Source organism: Ochotona princeps, chromosome 24 (genome assembly GCF_030435755.1).
Source record: "Ochotona princeps isolate mOchPri1 chromosome 24, mOchPri1.hap1, whole genome shotgun sequence".
Lineage (NCBI taxonomy): Eukaryota > Metazoa > Chordata > Mammalia > Lagomorpha > Ochotonidae > Ochotona > Ochotona princeps.
The window spans coordinates 16,800,711-16,810,956 of NC_080855.1; positions in this window are offsets into that span (position 1 = coordinate 16,800,711).

The window sequence follows — 10,246 nt, forward strand, 5'->3', positions numbered from 1 at the left end:
TTTCCTGGTGGTGGTAGTAGGTGAGGATAGCAGGGGGTGGGGAGGTGTCTATCTGCCTATCCTGGATTAGCCTTCTCATTGATGAATGCGACCTTGAATGTGAATTTGCTAGGCCCCTCTGTGGCTGCAGCCTATCCTGTGCCTGTTTGAAACCCCAGGGAAGAGCTGTGCTGTCATCAGAAAGGGGTAGATGAGCACATGAGAGAGACACCTCCTGTGACTGTTCCCCAAGCATTTCCTGTCCTGGCTGCTGCTGAATTGAATAAACTGATCCTTGTGCTCACTCTGCTGCCCCTGGTGTGTTTCTATCATGGGTTCAACAGTGGTCTTGGGTACATGTGAAGGGGACACTTTAGTTGTAGATGCTGTTCCGAGGAAGTCTGGTCCCCACACTCCCCTGTCCCCACCCACCACAGGCATGCTGTGACTTGCCCTCAATGATGCAAACACTTGTCCTTCAGACCTGGATGTTGGAAGAACTGCTTGCTTTTGATGTGGAAGCACCCTCATCCCTGTCGCTGTGAGGTGTGTGTTGTGACCACCCTGCGGGGTTAAGCACCAGGGTCCCAGCAGTAACTGATGCCCTAACCCTGCTGTGGGAATGTGGCAGTCCAGTGTGCGTGGTGGGGGGCATCTCTTTCAGGTGACCTTAAATAAACCCTCGCCAAAGCACTCTACAAAGATGCCACAAAGAGGGAATTCTCCTCCTGCCACAGCTCCACAGCAGGACTCTCTAAGTTGCCCCAGAGAAAACGTTAGGCACCATGCCCAGGCACCTAGGGGTGAGCCTGTTTATTTGATGGGAGGAAACTCACCCATGTATTGCTTTGTTTTGAGATTTTGAGGTGGCAAGAAAAGGAAACCCACTCCAGCCAACACTGATGGATGGGGAATTCATCACAAGGAGCACAAAGCCAAAGATAGGAGAAGCATCCCACCTGCACATACCCTGGGGTGGGCTCTGGGAAACCACAAGAAGTCAACATTGATTTATTCATTGTCACATGTGGACTTCCACCTGGGCTTGTCTTTGTGTGTTTCCTTCATCTCTCCCCCTTATCAAAGCCAGCTTTTCCTCTTTATTCCCTGATGTAATATGGGCATACTCTATAAATGTTCAATCTCTTTCATTCAGTCAGTCAGTGCAGATTTGCTGAGGAGCTGCTAGATCCCAGGCCTAGGGACGAGCCACCATCCCTTCCCTTTAGAGGATCACAATCCTAGCAGAACAAAACACATACAGCGGCACCTGCAGACAAGCCTCACTTGCACACACAGACTCACTGTACTGAGTACTGAGTACTCAGCACATACACCCAGGACCGTACACTCTACTGCCATCCACGCAGCCTCCACATTCTAATCCTAACCTCAGGTGTCCAATCTCACATCTGCACATACAGACAGCCTCATCTGGATCATCATGTCTGTCCATTTAACTAATTATAACACAAATTCTGAAACAATGGTTTTCTAATTACATGATCTATTTATTAGGTGTTTTTAAGTGCATTGTATCACTTCGCTCTCTAAACATTGAACATAGGTACTTTTATCATACCCTGTTTTAGTGGTGATTAAACCAAGGCATAAAGAAAATAATTATTCATTCAAAGACTGATAGCTTTTAAACACAGATGCAATGCTTGGAGCCAGGTATTTGGAGTTTGCAGCACATGTATTCAGCTAAACAGTATCTGCCTTTGTTTATACAGAAAGCTCACACACACACACACTCAGCATCCATGTAGCACACATGTACCAATATGCATACACATGCTCACTCACAGATAAGCACATTAGCAGTGTACACATAAAGATACTCAAATGTGAATAGGCATATGCTTTGCCAGCACTGAGACCCTCACAATGTACAAGAATTGGAATTCATGGACATGAATTCATGGACATGCTACCAAATGAACACTGACTTACATGAGGTCATTTAGATGCAGACTCATATACTTCGATGCAGAAAAAACAGGAGGGACTCTCACATCCAACATCCACACATGTAAATACATGTGTATGTATAAACATGCACAGAGAGACCCACAAGACATCGGTCCTGGGTCCAATTTTCCATTGCCACTGCTCTGGCCATGTCTCCTCCCCATTAGTTTTCTTCTCCCTCTATTCCCAGTGATGCTTAGATGGACACTGAGGCAAGAACAAGTCCAGCCTAGTGGACACAGTGAAAAATGGAATCTGGATACAGCTCTTGGCAGTAGTAGAGTAGCAAATGATAGAAACAATAAGAAGGAAGCTAACTCATATTCAGGAAACTGGTCTTTGCACCCTGAGGGAGAACCTGTAGGAAGATGCAGCCTTGCCCTTCAGGAGCTTAGGATCTACCTGGGAAAACAGAACATGCAGAGTCTAGCTGGCAAAGGGAAGCAATATGAAAACAAGACAGACACTGCAGTAGGATTCCAAGAAAGAACAGTAGAGCGGAGAGGGAAGGGCTTGATTCCAGTGAGCTGAGTCTCTTCCCTTGACAAATGGAATATGAAGCAGAGTTAAAGTGAGTGTCATGTCCACTCCAATTCCTTAGATCTGTCATGACCAAGGGAATATGAAGGGTTATAGAGAAAGATGGAGCTGGCTAAAAGAAACGTGGAAAGAGAACCCCAGAGGGTAGATCCCACCAGCCTGACTCATTCCACCGCCTCTCCTTGCCTCCTTCTCCTCCAGCTTCTTTTCCTGTGAAGGCTTGGAAATATTACTCTCACTTTCCTTCCTCATCATATTAGAGTCCCCCTCCTAAGTTCTCTTACATCCACCTGCTTTCTTCAGCCCTGTTGTCCCTGACCTTGGCGCAGCCTCTGTCATCTCTTCCCTGCACTGTGCACTTGCGTTTCTTCTCAGGCTCACTCCTCCCTATCCATTTTCCATTGGGCATCTAGTGAGCATTTCAAACAGAAGCCACTTTCTTCTTGCAATCCCTGCAGTAGCCCTTTGCCTTCTATGGGGTGAGCGTTGCCTGCTAAGCCAGCTGGACCTGGTCCTCCACAACCTGAACCATTGCCTATCCCTGCAGCTATAGTCTTTGCCCCTATCCTCTTCTCGAGCTGTCTTCCATAATTCCCCAGGCTGTCCTCTCTCACTTGCTCTACTTTGCATGCGCTGTCCTTGCTGTCTGCATACTCCTGCTCCCCTGCTGGGAGTGTTGACTTCAGGACTCAACTTTGGGGTCATTGGTCCTGTGACATCTTCCTGACCTTGCTGTCCAGTCTAGAACTAATCCCTCTCTGCTTTGTGACCCCTTTTCTACAGACCCTCGCATCACATCCATCATCTCTCTGTTTTCACATCTGTTCCATACTTCACCCTCCACTCAAGACAGGTAGTTTGCTTAAGGGCAAGGACATTGCCACATTCCAATATTATTGGCTGAATATATGAAAAAGCAGGTTGTTGTAATCATCATTTCTTATTAATGGCTTTGTCTCCTACATAAGCATCCCATCACCTTCTAGGAGGGAAAGAGGCAGTGTAATGCCAGAATTAAAGAAGACTCTTATTAGTTAGAATAATAGAGACAGGTGGGAAACTTGGGTCCGGTCTCATGTAAACATCCTTCCCCTGCTTCCTAATGTCAGCCAACCTCATATAGGTATACCTTCCTATTAATTCCCATCTTCTGTGTCTTCAGGGAATTTTGTGTGTCATTTGGATTTCCATCGAAGAGAACTACAATAGAACAGGATAGAATTATTGGTGAGGACAAACTGAGGGCAACTCAAGAGTGACTGTTCAGTGATGGGAAGAGGAAGGAAGAGAAGCAAACCTACACAGAGTTTGGGAGACGAGTCCAGAATTTAAGGCAGACAGCCTCTAAGCAGCAATCAAATCATAGAAAGCACAAGGAGCACAAAGCCAAAGACTTTTAAACACCCAAGTGTCAGAAGAGCATCTGTGTTGAAGACCTTCCAATCTACTGCACTAGGAGTCCTAAAGCAAAATTAGTTTGGTTTAATAGAATGCTTTGCAGGGCTGACAGGATAGGGCTTAGCTTCGCATGGAAAAGTCCTCATCCCTTAAGCTTCAGTGTAGATGGTACCTCTCTCTAGCAGGCCCTGCTAATCCTCACCATTTGGTGCCCTGCAACTAACACAGGATTGGTAGATGGCTAGCACTAAACAAATGAGCTGATGTGGCTGGCCCTGCAATAAATGGTCTTCCTCCAACATCCCGATTCTGAGAAGTCAGATTTCTTGACTCTTATCATGTGTGCCGGTTTAACTCTGTCCTCAGGAACTTAAAATTCACAGCTGGCAAATTTGCAGGACTTGTCTGTGTTGTGCCTGTTCTTTACTAAACAGCCAACAGAGGGCACTGTGGAAACACATCCAGAGGGAGGGCCATGATCCTTTGAATGATACAGAATTAGAGCTAGAAGGGAGGGACTTAAACAAAACAAAACCCCACAAAACCTAGACCCAATCCTGTTTTAGAGATGAGTGAGCAGATGCCCAAACAGGAGATGTGACTTTCCCAAGGTCACGTGGCCACTGTACGTTGGTTGGAGGTGACTCCCAGACCCCTGGGAATTCTCCACTTCCTCTGGGCATTGCCAAGCACTGAATGAGACAGCTGCTGCTGGGCACCATAGGCTTGAGTCTCCCAAGGCCCTAGACTTGGCAAGCTCCCTGTTACCTGGGCTTTCTCCATCTTCGCTGTGGTTCCATGAGAGAATGGATCTAGATGAAGATGTAGCAAAGCACACACTGTCACTTTGATTCCAGGGTGACCTTTGAGAAGGCATTTTATTTTGCTTGATAATGGCTTTCAACCTTGGGGAACATTCTGGATCCAGTACTATCTTTACATCAGTTCCTTTCATGGGCAACCCACAGAACCCAAAGATTCTTGGATCTCAGTTCCTGGTCACACCCTAAAGGGCTGTTAACTGAATCAAAGAACTAAGATAGGACATATCTGATTAACATGCACACGTACAGTGCCATTGTGCACCATACCAAATCTTTTCACCCTTGACAGAAAGATACAAGTGAAATGGGAAGCTAAGCCACAGATCTGAAAAACAACTTAACAAGTATGCGCCAAGAGCAGCATTTGGATTTAAAGGTCTAGAACCAGCATCCTTGTCCCAAATGCTCTTCTACCTTTCTGAGCCTATTTGCTTTAAGACACACAGCATCTCTGCAGAGCCTTGGTGGTCTGTCTTCTGCTTGGAGCATTCATTCCTGCTCTCACTGGAATCCAGCTGGGCAATTACCAAGGAGCTGCCAGGAAGGAGTCTTCACATTCAGACTCATGGGACAGCTCCATCCGTTCTGGATATGCCTCCTTCCCAGCAACTCCTGGAATTTTTCCTATACTCTGGCTAAATGTTGGTGCTGCCACTCCCCCACCCTGTCTTGCTGTTGCCCTCCAATGTGTTTATTTCCCTGTGGCCCAGAAAAATCCTCACTCCGGGCAGGCAGAGTGATGAATCACATAGCAACTTTTCACCTCCCATCAGGCAAACATAGTCCTTTTCCCACCCCTCTTGGAATCCACTGCCATTATAGCCCTCACTGAACGGTGATGTTTGTTTTTGTGTCTCTCTCTAACTTGTTGACTCCAAGAGAAAATGCACAGTTCACCTAACACATCTGGTGTAGGAGCTGCCACCTAAATGTACTTTATCAATGTTTGTTGAAAGGACAGGTGTGTGGATGAATGGACAGATGGATAAATGGATGGAGAAGTGGACAAATGACTCCATGACATGGATGGATGGATGGATGGATGGATGGATGGATGGATGGAGGAATGGAGCAAAGGATGGATGGATGGATGGATGGATGGATGGATGGATGGATGGAAGAATGGAGGAAAGGATGGATGGATGGATGGAGGAAAGGATGGATAGATGGATGGATGGATGGATGGAAAGTTGGATGAGTAATCTAGATAACTTCCAATATGACCACTTTTCTTTGCTACTATGATCCAAATCCTGTTCACCTCCTACTCAGGCAGAACTAACAGCCTCCTAAAAGGATCTTCACATCCACTCAAGCCCACTACAATCTACTACTTATGCATCGTAGAGAGACATCTTTGTAGATATGCATTCTGTCATGTCAGTCTTGCTTCACTCCTGCTAAAACGTCCCAATTGTGCCCCATCACCCCCAAAACAAAGTCCAAATTCCTTGCAAAGGTTTCTGCAAGATGTGGAACCTACTCTTTTTTTTTTCTTTTTCTTTTCTTTTATTTTATTGTGTTGTTGTTGACAATCTTTACATAGTTAGTTGCGGTTAAAAAAAAAGGTTCAGGGGGTATAGGGAAGTGGGTAATACTATTATGTCCATATTGTTTCCATCATGTATCTGAGGTAAAGGTGGATATTGAGGGAGAAGCCCCACCAGGTTTTCCGCCCACCCCAAGTCCCGGATGTGGGGCATGCTCTGAGATATTTGCTCAAGTGGTTTCAATAGTTCTCTAGTTATGAATCGCTGCCAGTTTCGCTCAATGAGGTCGTCCACTGATTGATACCATAAAGTCTCCGTTTGCCCCATATTTCGCTGCCAACATATAGCTGAGATGAATGATTGACCTGTTCTGTCTTCTGTCCTTTCCTGGTTAGAGTTCTGAGTCCAGCAGTTCGATTGGGGAGATCTCCAAAGAAACCTTGAGGTATTCTCAGACCATATTCTTGTATGTTCTAGCAAGCACAGAGCCCGGCACAGTCCATCACCCCGATCAGCTGGTGGTTGCAATTGCTGGGTTGGTTCTGTCTTCAGTCCCGAGTTGCACTGGAACCAATGGGTGTTGCAGTCCAGTCTGGTTCTGCCCAGCACATATTCGGCCCTTACATCAACCAATGGGAGCTGCAGCCTAGTCGGGGCGACCCACAATAACCCCCATCAGGCCCACCCCCTACCCTGGTTTGCCAGTATGTGTAGCAGTAGACCAGTCTGTCCCCCATCCCATTTGGCTCTTGTACTCGTCAATGGGTATTAAAGCTTAGTTCCATCTAACCAACTCAACCATCCAGCCCTCATGGATGTTGTTGAGTGCCTCTCTGTCTAGCCACCCCAGCCCAGCCTCATTGCATGGCAGCCTCTCCCTTGCTCCTGACATCTGGGCACATTAGCCATCTTTCGTCTCCTAGAATGAGTCCAACTCTTTCCTGCCTCAGGGCCTGTGTCTGAACCTCTTGTTCTTTTTCTGGCTGGAATGCAATTCCTGGGATCATTTGCATAGCTCACTTTACCTCAGGTCTTGATTTAAAAAATGAGTTATGAGGAGGATGGGGAAGCTTCTCACTTCTCTCCCATTTAAGTGACATCTAAGTCACATCTTCCACATTTCTTTTCTAGAGCTTGCGCGGTACATCCACATGTAGCTCTTCATTGAGCACCAGCAGTATTATTTGTCAGTGTGCATCCCCCAGCTAGTCTGTGAGCTCTAAGAGGACAAGAAGAGCAGGTTCCATGTCTGACCTACTCACTGCTGCAGACTTAGTATTCAGTAGGTGGCAGACACTCAGTTATATTTCGAGTGGATGCGGGAATGGATGGACGGACACCCGTAGGATATCTTCTGACATTTCATTAGGCTACGTGTGCTTAGGTACTACCAGGAATCTTTCCTTTTTATCAGCCTCATTCATGAATTCAGGCATAGAATTAGAGACTCTGGAGCCCGGTGCATTAGCCTAGTAGCTAATGTCCTTGCCTTGCCCATGCAGGGAGCAAGTTTGTGTCCCGGCCCTCCTGCGTCCCATCCAGCTCCCTGCTTGTGGCCTGGGAAAGCAGTCGAGGATGGCCCAAAGCCTTGGGACCATGCACCCATGTGGGAGACCTGGAAGAGGCTCCTGGCTTCGGTTCAGCTCATAGACTCTGATCACTTTGATTCTGATGGGATCTTTCTCATTCTGAAGTCAGGCTTCATTTTACATTTGGAGAGATGGAGCCCAGGATTGCTAGGACCACTGGCCACCTGAGCAGCAACCATTCTGGTGTATCTGAGCACAGTGAGACTTCTGTAGAAGTCACACAGTCGTGCTCCAGCTGTGGTCTTCCATACAGCAGTAGCAGTCAACTGGCTGGGCAGGTACATTTCTGGACCATGCAGATCTTTTGCATCAGAAACTCTGGGATGGGACTCCACAACCTGCATCTCCACAGGCTTTCCAGTTTTCTTTGACGCAGGATACATTGCAAAATCATACTGAGTTAAGACTGCAGTGTACCTTAAGGACACTGCACCAGTAAAGCAGATTTTTTTGTGCAGTGTGATGAGGCATCTGAGGAACACAGAAGGTCTGGAAGACACTTTCAAGGCAGGAAGAAGGGAGCTGTCTCTGAGCTCAAAAATACATGGACAGAACAAGCACCTTGTATTTGCATGTTGTCCATTTGTTCTTAGAGAGCAATGCAGCTCAGCAACATTGACTTTCCTCAGGTTTCTGTTGGAAATGCAGAGTCTTGGGCCCCACCTGGGATCTGCATTCTGGCACTAATTCCAGTGGTTCATGCACCTGTTGAAATTTGTGTGCCCAACTTAGTAGGGATGAGTTAGGTCCTCACTTGAGAAACATATACATGGGATGTTTGTGGGAACCTTTGCATGGCTGGGGCCAGGCAAAGGAGATGTGAACACAAAGCTTATCATCCTAGGAGCTGCCATGTGGTGCCTGTTTCCTGCCTATCCACTGGCCACCTTCTTCATCCTGCTGCCTCCAATTACCCCTTATCCTTCTATCCATCTGCAGCCTCCTGGTAAAGAGAGAGGCCCCTGCAGTTACATCTTTCTTGGCTCAATCTTACAACTTCCTGCCATACCATCTTTGTGCCTGAGTATTGGCATTGACTTCATGGAGTTGTCATGGAGATGAAATGAGTTAATGCTTCTGAAACACCCAGCATAGGGCGTCTCAACCATGGATCTACAACAGCATCGCCCGAGGAGTTTATACAAAGTGCTGATGGCTAGATCACCCCAGACTAATTAAATAAATATCTGTAGGCATGGAGCTCAACAGCCACATTCAACATGAGTCCTTCTCACGTGCAGTCAACATGCAGAATGGCTAACATGAAGCCGCATTGGCTTAATGTAAGTGCTCTACCAATGCTAACTATTACTATTCACATCGCATGTCCTTCTGCACACACAGATCCCTTTCTTTCTTGACCTTGAATGACCTGTCCCTTCTGGAAGTTTTGGCAAGTAGTTCTTCTCTCAAGCTTCTGCAAGAGGCTCACCACCTTTGGGAAGTCCTTTCTGACTGCCCTAAACAGAGCTGCTTCTTTACATCTGGGTTTCAGGATCAATGAGGTGTTAACCAGAATACCAGCCTTGGATGCCACTGTTATAGTGAAGCAGGTCAAGTTACTACCCGAGACACTGTCTTCCTAAAGCAGAGCACTGGTTTGAGTCCTGGCTGCTCCATTTCCCATCCAGCTGCCTGCTAATGTGCCTGGGAAAGAAGCAGGATATTGTTCAAGCACTTGAGTTATTCTTACCCCATAGGAGACCTAGATGGAGTTCTAGACTCCTGGTTTCAGCTTGGCCCAATCCTTGTTTTTGCAGCCACTTGACATGTCAACCAGCAAATCAGCATTTCTCTCTCTCTCTCAACTTAGCCCCTACATAGAGTTTTTAATCTTTTGTGAACATTGCCTTAGGTTGTTCATACATTTGCTTTTATATTTCTCATAACCACTGAAAGCCCCCCAGATAGATGTAAGGATAAGTGCACCTCAAGGGGCAGCGATGTGTCCAAGTTCAACTGATGGTAAGCTGGGGTAGGCATGATAGTTGTTCTTGGTCCTAGCTGCTCTGAGCCTGACCTCTACCCCCTATGCCACACTGTCTCCTGCAGCTGCAAGTACTAGGGTTGTATATAATTTATTATGCTATTTCTAACACCTGGTACATATTATACACATAATGATTTAATTAGTTTACTCTCATGGAGTTTGTAGTATAAATTCACTCTGTACTGTACACCAGGCAATCTACTGACACTGCCTCATTCCCAACACTGGGCACAGGTAAATACAGAGACTGAGCCCAAGAACCCTGCTAATAGTACCCTATCATTTCCTGCAAGGTCCCCAGCACTGGAAACCTAACTGAAACCTTTCTAAGCCCTGGCTCCTCATTTGTAAATGGAAATAATAGACATGGTGATGTAACATGTTGTACACATGGTTGCACACACGTGCAATGAGCTGGCTGTTGCCACACTGGCCCAAGACCTCAGGTGAGGCAGGGCTGAG